The following is a 13,598-nucleotide window of genomic DNA, read 5'->3' as shown; positions in this document are numbered from 1 at the left end:
TGAAAACATATGTCCACACAAACAGAAGCCACAAACTGGAAGCAACCCAAACCATCATTTTCAAACTATGTTTTGTAAAAATTAATACTACCTCACTTACAAAATTCAATAGGATTTATAATATCTGGCATCCCCTTTACATAAGAATTGGCAATATATTGCATGACTTGCTTCAAAATAGGACTGGAATGGGCAGTAAAGCAAAAGTTTAGTTGTCGAAGTCTGTCCCTATAGCCTTCTGACATGATAAGCATCTCTTTTTTGCCTCTGTATTCCCCCTATTTACCTGCCCCTCTACCCTCCCCTCCCTTGCCCTCCCCTTCCCCCAAAGCTTTTCAGATGACTCAATGCCCAGATCATGTCTTCATACTCCCTGCAGCTCCCCCGTCTGTCAAAGCACGAACCATAACCTGCCCTAAAATCAAAAATACTCATTTCACCTCTAATATCCACCCACCTCAACCCCTCCGGATTAGGCTGTAGCTGTCAAATGCATCACGCTGCCAGACACACAAGTCCAAAGCATCTTTTAGTTCATCCTCTCCCTTATCTATAATTTCAGTCACTAAATTCCATCGTCAGTCCTCCTAAACTACTCTCACATCGAATTCTATTTCCATGAAAACACTGGTCAGGCCCTTGACCTTGGCCAACCAAGGCCACAGAGATGGGGTTCCTATCTCTAGTCCCAGCTTTACGGCATCTTCCAGGGTCCCCTCATTCACTCATCTTAAAACTCCAGTGCTTACACATTGGTTCCACGGTCATTAGCCCAGCTGCTCAGTTCAGATCTGACTGACCAACTGCTTGTAAGCTTTGAAAATAGGAGTATGAAGTCCAGCCCAGATTGTAGGGACTAAAAACCTCCAGAGCCTGGACCTCAGTGCTGTACCCATTCTAAGCCAGGTGAATCCAGTAACAGGCCCAGTTCGGTCAAACCTTTCATGTTATCTCCTAACCACCTTTATTGCCAAACGCAAGGACTCGAAACAAGGTTTTTTCTACTTTTTGTTCCACAAGCACATTCTTAGAAAAGTTAAAACATACTTCTCAGGCTTGAGAGGCTATCAGGCAGCTCTTCTCCATTTAGTTGAAGGACAATAATTACTCTGTACTCTGACATAAATAATCAAAAAAAATCTCTGCTTTAGCCACAATGATGCTTCCATACACAAAATTAACTATATATATATATATTTATATATAAAATATAACTATATATACTATAAACTACATATAACTATATAAATTAACTATATACAAAATTAACATACAAAAGTTTACTTAATATATGTCAATATTACCTCAATTCTTTTTAAAGTTCACTTAAATAGGATAATGATTATAAAACCTTGAAGACCCTATTCATTCTGTTTCCAAAATTATGTATTAGTTAAAATCCAAGATGAGATGACAAAGTGGTAAACTGAAATGGTCTCAAAATTCTGAATAAGAATTAATTATTTTTATTATAGACTATATAAACTACCATGGCAGCAGAAAACCTCTGATATACATACATACATACTTATATACATTCTGGATATGATTTAGACTGATGAAAGAAGATAGTTTTCCTATTTGTAAAACTGAATTAAGTATGAACACTTAATGGTGATTTTCTAACTGCACCCTAATGAACCAAAAAATAATAATAAAAATAAAATACAGGAAAGTGTTGGACAGATTTTTGGCCATTGCCCTAATTTAAAAAATTATCTGAAAATGTTTAAGAAATAACAAAGTTATCTTAATGAAACCGACACACTAAGCAGTTTACAGCTATAAAATGTAAAGTGAGTCATCAGTAAAAGATAATGTAAAAATTATCCTTAAATGTCTGACTCAAAAAAAACTTTTAAAAGCAGAACTAAAAAAATCCAGTTATTTGATGTTTATGTCGATCTATATAACACATGAACATTCAATACCAGAAATTATATTTTATATTTAACTGCAAAAATATCCAACACCTATAAAGCCATAAATGTGTGGCAAAAATAAGAAATAGCTAAGAAAATAAATTTTTTTAATATTTTGAACTTACAGTTCAATATTCTAATCAGTAATAAACATTAAGCTGGCAGCTTTTAAACCCACATTATATTTAATTAAATTCTAACATAAAAAAGGCAGTGATATACATGTCTAAGCTATTATTTCACTTTATTTAAACTATTTCTTAATTCTTGAAGTACTTTTAAAGAATTTTTAGTACATCTAAAAAATAAAGTGGGGTTCATAGTACAGCATAAGTTCATTTTCTTTAACATTCAAATATATGACTGGTGTTGTCTATTATATATAACATGTACCTATATATTATATATGTAATTTTACAGTCAATGTAAAATAAAATAGAGGGTCCCTGAACTACGGTTAATTGGAAATTTTATTTTAATAGACATTCCAGTTTTACCAAGTATAATTTGCTTCTTCTATGAATTTCTCTCTTAGCGACAGCCTTACTCTCGTCATTTTCTGTCAGTGTCCCCAATACTGAAAGTATATTTCTTTAAACAAAACCCAATTTAGTTGCTATGTATTTTAAGACACGTTGAATCCATACAGGTGAAACAGTAATTCACACACCCCTCCAAACCAACCCTTCCCCAAAATAAGTGTGCACACACAAGGGTTGGGAGTTCCTTTATGCTTAGCAGAAGACAAACAATTCCAACATTTTACAGAGAAAAACAATACTGTATTTCACTGACGCATGCATGTCAGACTTGAAAACCTTTATGAAATGTAATATTTACTTTTGCAAGAGAAATCCAAACATCACTGCAAATACGGACTTCTAGGATGAAATCACACACTCAGTTATACGAGGACCATAGATGACTAACTTCCTGACTGAAGACTTCAAGCATTAGGTGACCTGTGATACCACATCATCTCTACACACAAACACATCAGAGATCTTCCTTTGAAGGCTACTTACTTTGTTAGGACACCACCAACGCCAGCAGTCCAAGGACCATGGAAGCTTGACTTACATGTACCGCTCACCTGCGAAGCTGTAGTTATAGCAACCAAATTCCCAACTAGACCCAGCCACCGAGCTCCCTCTCTGGAGAACAGTACCGCTCTGAGGATGGGGTATCACATCGGAGTATGGTCTAAATGATGCTAAAATCACGTTAGCTTTCCAAGGTGAAGACACTGTGTACTGGGGCAGAAAGTATAGCTGATACCCAAAGGGGGAACGCTTTAGTATATCCCACTGTATCTTTTAACATATTTTACCCTATTCCTTTAATTTATACGTCTACCTTATCGCAAATTTAACACAGCATGTATTTACATCAAGTGCAACTAAACTCTCCCTTCGATAGCATCAACTCTAGTCAAACCAAGCTCACATTTGTTCCAAGATGTATTTGCCTTATTTGGAGCTGCTTCCCAGCCCTCCCTTAAAATCTTTAATATATATGTTTACCTTATGTGTGTGTGTGTGTGTGTGTGTGTGTCCTGGGAATACTTGGACTTGAGTCAACCTCAGGTAGAACAAGTGGAAGTTATAGATGATGTAACAGCTGAAGGAGCAAGGCAAAGGGCTGAGGAATAGACAGGTCTAGTAAAGAAAGGTAATGGACAAAATAAGAGAGCGTGAGGGAAACTAAAGAGGCTGCTAGCTGCCTGTTCCAATATCCATTCTCCTCTTTCTCCTTAGAAGGATATTTTTATGTTATTATTTTCAGGAGCATAATTCATATCGGAATAAAAGACTACATGCCTCAGGCTCCTGGGCGGCCAGAAGCGGCCATATGACCACACCTGGACAATGTGAATGTGAAGAGAAATGTTGTTTCAAGGATGGAAGTTAACTTTTTTGCTCGTCTGCCTTTCCCCTGCTTCTAGCTCCCACTGCAGATGTGATGGCTGGAGCTTGGCAGCCAGCTTGTGCCCTGAGTGGACGCTGAGTGGAAGCTATGAGCCGAGAAGAAGGATGGGAACCTAGGGCTGTCCTGGCCGTGGACCTTCAGGGTTCTCTTACGGGAGAGAAAAAGTAGCTCCTGCTATGCTTATGCAATTGTTTTATGCAACCAATATTAATAATTTCACTGTAATTAACACAGACGGCGAACGAACGATACCCAGTAAGATGCCGTCTGCCCTTTCCCCTCTCCCACGCCCTGCACGGATGACGCGGTGCCTCCACCCCGGGCTCCCTGGACCCGTTCTCTGACACACTGCAGCCCCGTTCCCTCCCAACTCTTCTCCTCTATACTAACCTGACTTCCAATAAACCATAGCTTATTACAAGTGATTTCTAAAAGGGATTAACTAGCTTAGCATAGTATTGCTAAGCTCCTTTTTAAAGTGATTTTTTAAAGGGCACGTTAAAAATATAATCCTGAACCAGTACGATTCAACGAATACTTACAGAATGCCTGCTCTGTGCTAGGCACCGGGGAAGCAAAGGTGGACAAAACAGCCCAGGCCTTTAAAGACTCTCACAGCTGAGAAAGCATGTGCTTTCCACAGGGGAGGAGGGGTGAGGTGGCCGTCCCAGCAGAGGGAGCGGCACGGCAAGGTGGGCCTGAAGACGTCCTGAGCTGCCCTGCACACTTCGCCGCAGAGGCTGGGTTTTATCTGTTTGGTGGCTGCATGCCACTTAAGCTCCTGAAGCAAGGGATCAACAAGCAAAGTCTGAGCTTTTAAACGATGATACGGCTTCATACGGAAGCAGTCCTGAGGGCAGGTGGGGAGGTGCTCTGACAGAGCAGGTGACAACTTAACAAAGGCCCTGGCGGTGGTGACCGAGGCAGGTGACTTGACAGGTACGGCCATTCCTAACTCTGAAGGGTTACTTGCTAAAAGAAAACAAAAAAAAACAAAAAGCAATTGTCAGGAGAGAAAAGAGAGGCCAGAACTGAGACTCGAAGAAATTTCTAGAGTAGGTGACAAGCTGTCGATGAAGCCATCAGAGACAGAAGCAGCACTCCAGACACGTATCCTCAGTCCCCAGGGCCTGGGCGCGCCCGTAAGCCCTGCTCCCCTGGCCCCGTTACTGCGCTCCTGGCAAAGCACAAAGCCAGCAGTGCCCACACCTCCTGCTCCACGCCTGTCCCCAAACACCTGCCAGGGAGTGGGCGGGGCATAGATGACCACATGCCAGTGACCACTGGTAGTAAGTGGGCACTCAACACTCCCTCTGTGTCACCTCCTCCCTGTCTGTCAGAACCCCTCGGCGCCCACCACGGGGCTCCCACACCCACCCATGGATCTGTGGCTCTGATCGAGAGCACATAAAAGGGTGCAGCGCTCGCACTCTTTCCAAAGCCAACACCTGCCCCGTCGTGGGCTTCACCCACTCCCGCAGCAGCCCCCCTCCTTCCTGTACGAAGCCCTCTCTGCTGGGTCACTCCCATCCACCCACAAACACGCTCTGGCCTCTTCTGAAGAGACAAGTCCCCCTGGACCTCCAGCCACCACCCCGCTTCCCCGCCCCTCTTTACGGTGAAATTTCTGGAAATGATGAAACTTCTCTTTCTCCAGTGCTCATCTCCACAACGAGCCCCACCACTTGACTGAGACGGGCTCACTCGGGCCACCTGTGACCTGCAGGTTGTTAAGCCCAAGGTCACGTCTCCGGTCTCACCCTACCGATGCTCCGAGAAGCAGCAGACAAGCAGACCGCCCGCGCCCTTCTGCCCACACCACCACCGTCCCCTGGCTCTGGGGGCACACAGCAGCACCTCCGTGTGTCAGCACCACCGTCCAGGCAGGCACGTGGAGGCTCGATTACACTCGCAGGGCGGCCGAGTAACACAGAAGGAGACGCACATAAACACCAGCAGGGGAGCCACTCAGGACAGAGGTCAGGACAGAAGGGCGCGTTCGTACTAACTAAGCATCAAGCGCCCTCCAAGAGACACAACGAGTAGCCGAGGGTGAGGTCTGATCCTGGAAATCAGCTCCGGTCACTTTGCTCACCACTACTGATGGCCCTTGTGGTAAACATTCCCCTAAGACATGAAGGTGTTAGGACACTATCCCTCCTAGGGATGAGGCGTAACAGATGAATATTTAGAAGAACAATACAGCCATTTACTCATGATAACTCTCTGTTTAACTTAGTAGTTACTTAACCTAGGAAGTAGAATGCTTTGGTGATCGGATACAGGTATGTCAGCTTAACTGCTGCTGGGCTGGATGTGGAGGAAATAACTGTAGAAGATTGAGGGAAAACAGTCAAGTCCCAGAGGACCAGCTCTCACACTCTCTCTCACACACACACACACACACACACACACACGCATGCAGGCGTATATTTTAATGTAATTATACATGCAGCTATACATATGTTTCCATGTGCAGATCAAATTGAACATTTTTTTTCTTTAATTTTTAATTTATTTATTTATTTAGTTTTGGCTGTGTTGGGTCTTCGTTTCTGTGCGAGGGCTCTCTCTAGTTGTGGCAAGCGGGGGCCACTCTTCATCGCGGTGCGCGGGCCTCTCACTATCGCGGCCTCTCTTGTTGCGGAGCACAGGCTCCAGACGCGCAGGCTCAGTAGTTGTGGCTCACGGGCCTAGTTGCTCCGCGGCATGTGGGATCCTCCCAGACCAGGGCTCGAACCCGTGTCCCCTGCATTGGCAGGCAGATTCTCAACCACTGTGCCACCAGGGAAGCCCCAAATTGAACATTTTTAAGTTAAAAGTTAAAACAGAAGTGCATTTCTATGACTCCGTGCCTAACCAACTATTTCATTAACTGGTCAATGACAGGCCCAATCACCTGCTTCTGCAAAACAATGTGATAATGGGCTACACAAAACAACGGCTGAGATAAGTAGTTCTTCTTAGCCCTTACTCCGCTGTTAACCCACTCGCTTTAGGTCACTCCAAGTAACCACTGAACAAAGTCTTGCGGTTTCTCTTGGAAGTAAGGGAGGGAAGGAGGGAGGGAGAATGCTTTCAAGAAATACGAGAAACTTCTAACAGAAAAGAAATATAAAGAAAACTCGAAAAGCTTATTAACACCTCCTTTAATCCTGTTATAAGTTACTGATATCTCCCCATGTGAGAAGGTATCTTTTATCTTTTTTATCTCCTCATTAAAACTCAATGAGGCAGTTTTCAGATGATTCAGTTTTTCTTTTGTCTTTCTATTTTTCCCATCCCGTCTTCCATAACCACGCTTTCCCTCTGAGCTTAATCTGTGCCGCCATTGTTGGGATTGTGCCAACACCTGTAGGTAAACCTCACCTGTAATGGACAATTTCCAGAACTCTGATCCCTGCTTCTCTTCACACCTTTCGGATAAATGCCCAATAAGGGCGCCCTTCCATGACATAATTCACCTGCGAGTTGTTTTTAAAATGCCATCATCCATCTCCAATAAGGCATCACATGACGTAACAAACTTGTGCCCTTTCCAAGAATATGATATTCTAATCCTATACAGCCCTTTACGTGGAATAAGGAATATTTAATTGTGCCTTCAGTCCCTACCACAGAGAATCATTCTCCCATTGTTTCACCTTCTTTCACTACTGAAAACAACTAGCAAGTTCTCAGAGCAATCAATTAACCTACCATGTAGCACTGGCAAGCAGAAAGGAGGCCTGCGATTTTTCATCTCAAGTAGCTCATTGTTTGTCATGTGAGTCAAAATGAGAATAGTATTTCAGCCTCTCAGAACTGATTCGTTAAATGTCTTGTTTCCCCACTTATCCTCATCGTAGCTGCCAGCTCTAATTTAAAATGTGATTATCGAGAGTACCATGGCGTAATTTTAATTTTTAAATTGTGCGTGTATTTGGTATCAGTGGCAGAGAAGCACTAATCGTAGGTGGACACAGCTACCGCGGTGCAAATCGAGGCTGCACGCCCTTCTCCGACTTGTGCCAGAGTTATCGGAGACCTGAGGGACCAGCGGCCCTGGGCCTTCCAGCCACGCGATGCAGGTTTGTAAACTGGGCTCTCGTGAACGGCACCATCACTGATACCTGGCAACTACTCCACGCCCGGAAGCGCACGTCTATTCCAGACAAACGGTCCTCCTCTCGTGGCCCTACTTGAGCTCCTGCCCATCTCTGCACCGGCGTCCTTGACTCCTACTTCTGTGCTGTCACTTTCCTGTGTGCAGATTTCCTTTCCAACCACTGCCCCACAGTGTCAACCGTCAACCCAACTCAAAATTCACTTCCTCAAGAGCCACCCTCGACTACCATCCACATACATTAAAACACCCCGTCTCTGAGGGGATTTTTGCCTTCGCTGTGGCCTCTGCTACACCGGTTCACACCGTACCGTTTAATGACCCCTGGGCGATTTTTTCATGTTGCACATACGACGGCCTCGTGTCCCCGGCCAGGTATTAAATGACCTGCCCGCAGGGAGGAGACCACCTTGCTTCCACGCAGACACCAGAACTCAGAGACCAAAGAGCAGGGCTTCCCGCAACTTTCAACCGAAGTTGGAAATAACACGGAAATATGCCTCAAAATTGGAACTCTACCAAACCTACTTCAGAATGAGATAGAATAACCCATAAACGCGAAAAGGGCCCGTGAAACAACCCTACATTTTGATGGCACTTCCACGTTCCGCCATTCCCACGGACAGCACTTGGCCAGTTAGAGAACTGATCTCTCACGCCACGCGTAGCGTACAGATTGCTTTGCCTACTAGGTCTGCCGCCTGACAACACCTGGTGCCTAGACCCTAAGGCCCGTGCATTGGAAGCTTCGCCCCTCTGTACAGGCCTCTGTCCCCGTTCCCTCTGGCTCCTGGCTTTACTTATGTACCTTCTCTTGGCATCTTCCAAGTTCCGACGCTTACGGCTAGTCTGGGCTTACCTTTTCCTTCAGCCTTACAGGCCCTACCCTGGTACTGCATTGATGTGAAGGGGAAGAGACTGCGTACTGATTGCTCTGAATGTGAAAAACAGAGACAGTTTTTGACTGTCAGAGCAATAAAAATATTATCTATTTATGATTAAATATGGTGTGCACGATCATTTCTATTAAAAGGCCTTCCTTGGAGGCCTCTATGATAAAATTGATTCTACTGAGAAAATCAGATTCAATGTTTTAGTAGGAGTGTTTTTCTTTTTTTCAAGATTGTGACTAACATAAATTCGAGAAGAGTCTGTCTAACAATAATGCTTCACATCTAAAACATCTAGTGTACCGGTTTTTTTGCAAGTAAGTATAAAAATGATTGCTATATTGGTAGAAAAAGATTCTAATTCTATGAGTTAATATGCAACCTAGTTAAGGGAATTCCCTGGCGGTCCAGTGGTTAAGACCCTGCGCTTATCACTGCCGAGGGCCTGGGTTCAATTCCTGGTCAGGGAGCTAAGATCCCGCAAGCTGTGTGGTACAGCCAAAACAAAAAACAAAAAAAAACACCACTTAGGGAAGCTATTTCCTTCTCTAATAAACAACCCAAACAGCAAGTTGAAAGTTTAGAAACACAGTGTGGGCCTATCATTACTACCTAAATTATTGCATAGAATTATCAGCCTTTCAAAGAAGTCAGCAGCCAAAAAATAACATTAATCCAAGTTACTATTCTGTGACTTTGCTATAAATAGGCTTCAGCACTGTAGAGTGGGGGTACTCTTGAAAGTGAGAAGATTTAAGAATATAATTTCTATTACAGTTCCTTAAATACACTGATTTAGAGCACATTAGGACAATAAACATTATTAATATTTTCCTGCCCACTGTGTACAGAAAACCAAATGTTCTTTTAAAAACGATTTCTAAACCTGCACCTTCAGCTAAGATAATTTTCCTCTATCGATTCCCAGCCCCAACGCTGCTGCAAATGATGCCTTTGAAAAACTTTGGGGGGAAGACGCCTTCTTCAAGATACTTTGCTACCCTCTGCCCGTCACTGTCTTAATACACCAATCTACATACCACGACTGTGGACACAGACATCAGGACACAGCCTGGACCACAGCTGCTAACCGCTTTGCTTACAGGCTTGGAAAAACACGTACCGTTTATACCATTTCTATGTTCATCTATGGCAAGTGTCCACTCTGGCCTTTTCCTAAATGCGGATGAGAATAACCTCTGCTGTACTGCTACCTTGCCTTTGCTCACCCTCTTTCTGCTCATACAAAGACACTGAATTGTATCAACGGCATTACACGCAACATTATAAGTGACATGACCGCCACCTGTGCAAATATCCATGTTTCACAACTCGGTAAACTTCTAATAGGTTTACAACAAAACTCATAAAACAACATCTTATCACTGACACGGCGTGGAGTGGGGCAGAGTGAATAGGTTGTCACTGACAGTCACAAAGGGATTCATAAGCTCCACAGATGCTAAAAATCTCATCAAGGAATAATATTCATGCTTGAATAACCAAAATACAGAACCACCTTTATCTGTCTAAAAATAAAAACAAAAACATAAAATGCTGGCCTAAATGTCAACTGAGGAATTCAATAAAGCTCATGAAATCTGGAAGCCAAAGGGCAGATTTTCTGCAGTGTACACCACTCTTCCTACTGGATGATATCACATGTCAAGGCAATTTCATGAGAATTAGCCAAAAATGTGAAAATGTCCAAGGTGCTTTGATCCAAAACTAACTGTTCGGGGTGAATTACCCGTCAAAATGAGTTGAAACTTTCAAGAGAATGGTCAGGTTACTTATTATATATACGGATAAGCAATTTCCAGGCTAACATGAGAAAAACATGGTAAATGGAGACAGTCATCTGTGAACTAGTTGTTTTATAAAACCAGACTGCTACTAACACCTCATCCACATGACGCTTTAATCAAATCTCAGTGTTTCCTGGAGAGGAAAATACCTATGACTCACTAATGTTAACCTTTAAGGTAGGACCAGCAGAGGGCCCTTCTTACGAAAACAATCTCAGGACTGTCCCTAAGGCAACATCTCCAAAGGAAACAAATAACTCAGACGCAGCAAAGGTCACCAGGCGCAACGTGAAGAAATAACCTATAAATAGCGCTGGCTTGTCATTCAGTCAGAAACACCGTCCCTTCTTCACCCCCTTACAGCCCTGACTCGCCAGCATTTGACAGACAGCCAGAGAAAGAGTAACGCATGTCATCTTTGAAAATAATTAGACGTGGAAGCCAATGTATTCATCAAACAGGCCTGAACTGCAAGTCCTCTTTCTTGTAGAACAGCGGTCTTCTGAACACTGGGTTCCCATTCCACAAGTTAGGACAAGCTGTCACTTGAAGCTGATGATGGCTGGTAGTCAGGAAAGACGGCCACAGGCTCCTGTGCCGTTCTGGGGACTCGGTCTATAGATTTCATTTGTACAACAGACCTTGTATCACGGCGTCGCCAACCTGGGTTCTCTCTAAGATGCATAAACTTCAGATCACATTCCTTATACCACTATTTATAATAAAAAGTATCAAAAACTTACTCTGTACAATTATTAACCAAACTGTGGAAAGTTCAAATAACTGAACATTAAACAGACAACCTAATGCATAACGAGTAAGCCTTTACAAAGAGTTTTTGACATTAATGAGTCAAGCGAATACATACCCTTTCATTGAAATTAGCAAGACATTAAATTGTTTATAAAGTATGCTCTTAAGTATGTAGAACACATACATGTAAGGCTAGATGGGGAAAAGACTAGAATATTAAAGGATGATTATCTTGGATGACAGACTTCAGAGGATAGTTTTCCTTACCTTTACCTTTGAGCATTTATATAGTAATTATCATTACTTTTTACATTAAAATTATATGTAATTTTTAAAACATGCCTATGCTTAAATATTACTTCCCTCTACCCACCTCCAAGTTTGGAAATAGAGTCAGAGCCCCCAGAAAGAGAGCAAATAGTAGGTCCTGTGTTTGAAGGAAGAGTGTTCTATTCAACTCCTCTGGGAAACAGAGTCCCTGAATGACGGGACTCATTCACAGGGTCACACCAAGCCTCACGGGCAGATTTCGAGGATGGACAACCACCCACCAGCCTACACTGCCAGAGTTTCCTCGGTCACAAAATGCAGGTAACATCTTGCCAAAAATGCAAAACCTCTTTCTAATCATGTGAGTACATCAGACAAAACCAAATTGAGGAACATCATACAAAACACCTGACTCTTCGAAAATATCAAAGTCCTGAAAGATAAGGAAAAACTGAAGAACTGCCAGTGACTGGAGAAGACTAAGGAGCAATAAAAAATAAATGCAAGGCGGGATCCTATATAGGATCTTGGAACAGAAAAGAATGCCTAGTGGAAAGTCGGTGAAATTCAAAGATCTGTAGATTAGTTAATAGTACTGCACCAAAGTGAATTTCCTGGTTTTATTCATTGTATTATGGTCACACAAGACGTTATAATTTTACGAGAAGCTGGATGACGGGGGTATATGGGAACTCTACTATTTTTTTGCAATTTTTCTGTAGGTCTAAAATTAGTTCAAAATTTAAAGTTTAAAAAAAAAAAATGCAGGTAACGACCATACCTACTTCAAACGACAGTCATGAAATTAAATGATTTATATGTAAATAAAGCTTTTCAAATGATGCCTGGCAGACAGAAAGCACTACCTACCAAAGCCTTAGCTACTGTTCTCTCATCATTTTAGTACCACTACAACTACGACTTCTGTTTACGACTATGACCAGGGCTACCACCATCCTGTAACTAGTGCTACTGCAAGAGCAACAAACAAACAGGCAATGGCTCTTCCCTCCCTCACGGGGCCATTTTCCAAGCAGAACAATGCCTGCCGAGCTGATCTGGGAGGAGCAGGAGGGTGGGGAGGCCTGGGAACCACGCCGGAGGCTTCTCCCATCGCAGATGGCACCTCGGGCCTCCTTCCTGCCACCCCGGGCCCATCCCGGCACCTCCTGCACCTCACCAGGCCGAAACAAATGACCTCTCCCCGTCTCGCTTACTCTTCTTACAAACATTTCTAAAACACATTCTTCACATGTCTCTGACCCATTCTGAAATGTATCTTAATATTTTTATGAGAGAGTTAGGTTATAGGAGGTGGGGAGTGGAGGGGCGTAGATTGCTATGCTTTAATAAATTTAGTCAATTTATTTATTCAGTAGTTTTAAATAAAGATACTTAATCAGTTAAAATCTTTAAATCTTTAGTCAAAATAAACATACTTAATTGTGAAACACACACAATGAGGGGAAAAAAATCACTCCCGAAACTCAGTGGTTCCAGGGACCCTCAGGAACCCGCACAGGGGCAGCACATTAGTGGCAGGGGGGCCTTGACCCTCTCTGGCCACAGCTGCTTGGAACTAGGTAACCGCTGCCCCGGCCCGGCCCCCTAGACTGTGGCCTGAAGATCCGAAGAAAAGACATGGGCACGGCCGTCAAATGGTGCAAGCTTTAGGGACACAGGCCATAAACCAACAGTCAGCACCCAGGAGCCAAAGTCCCAGGGAGAACGTCCCCAGGGGTGACCTAGTCCCCGGTTTGTTTCTCGTCCCACGTGGGCCCAGGGAACCCTCTCGGCCTCTCTTTAGACGTGTATGCGACCCCGTTACGGAGGCAGTTTTCATTCCCTCTGAACACACAAGCCCTCAACTAGCCGGGTACGTCCACGTAACACGTCACCGGCACGTCCTTTGTCCTTGCCC

At 43.3% G+C, this 13,598-nt stretch overlaps 1 protein-coding gene across 13 annotated transcripts in view; it reads right to left on the bottom strand.

Moving 5' to 3' along the window:
- RAPGEF2 (Rap guanine nucleotide exchange factor 2) overlaps nt 1–13,598 on the bottom strand; it is a 251,541-nt gene that overhangs the window by 133,216 nt on the left and 104,727 nt on the right. The gene's annotated exons all lie outside the window — the stretch shown is intronic.

Source organism: Balaenoptera borealis (assembly GCF_965194805.1).
Source record: "Balaenoptera borealis genome assembly, chromosome: 4".
Lineage (NCBI taxonomy): Eukaryota > Metazoa > Chordata > Mammalia > Artiodactyla > Balaenopteridae > Balaenoptera > Balaenoptera borealis.
The sequence above is the reverse complement of the archived record's forward strand: the minus strand, read 5'-3'. Positions and strand labels throughout refer to the sequence as shown.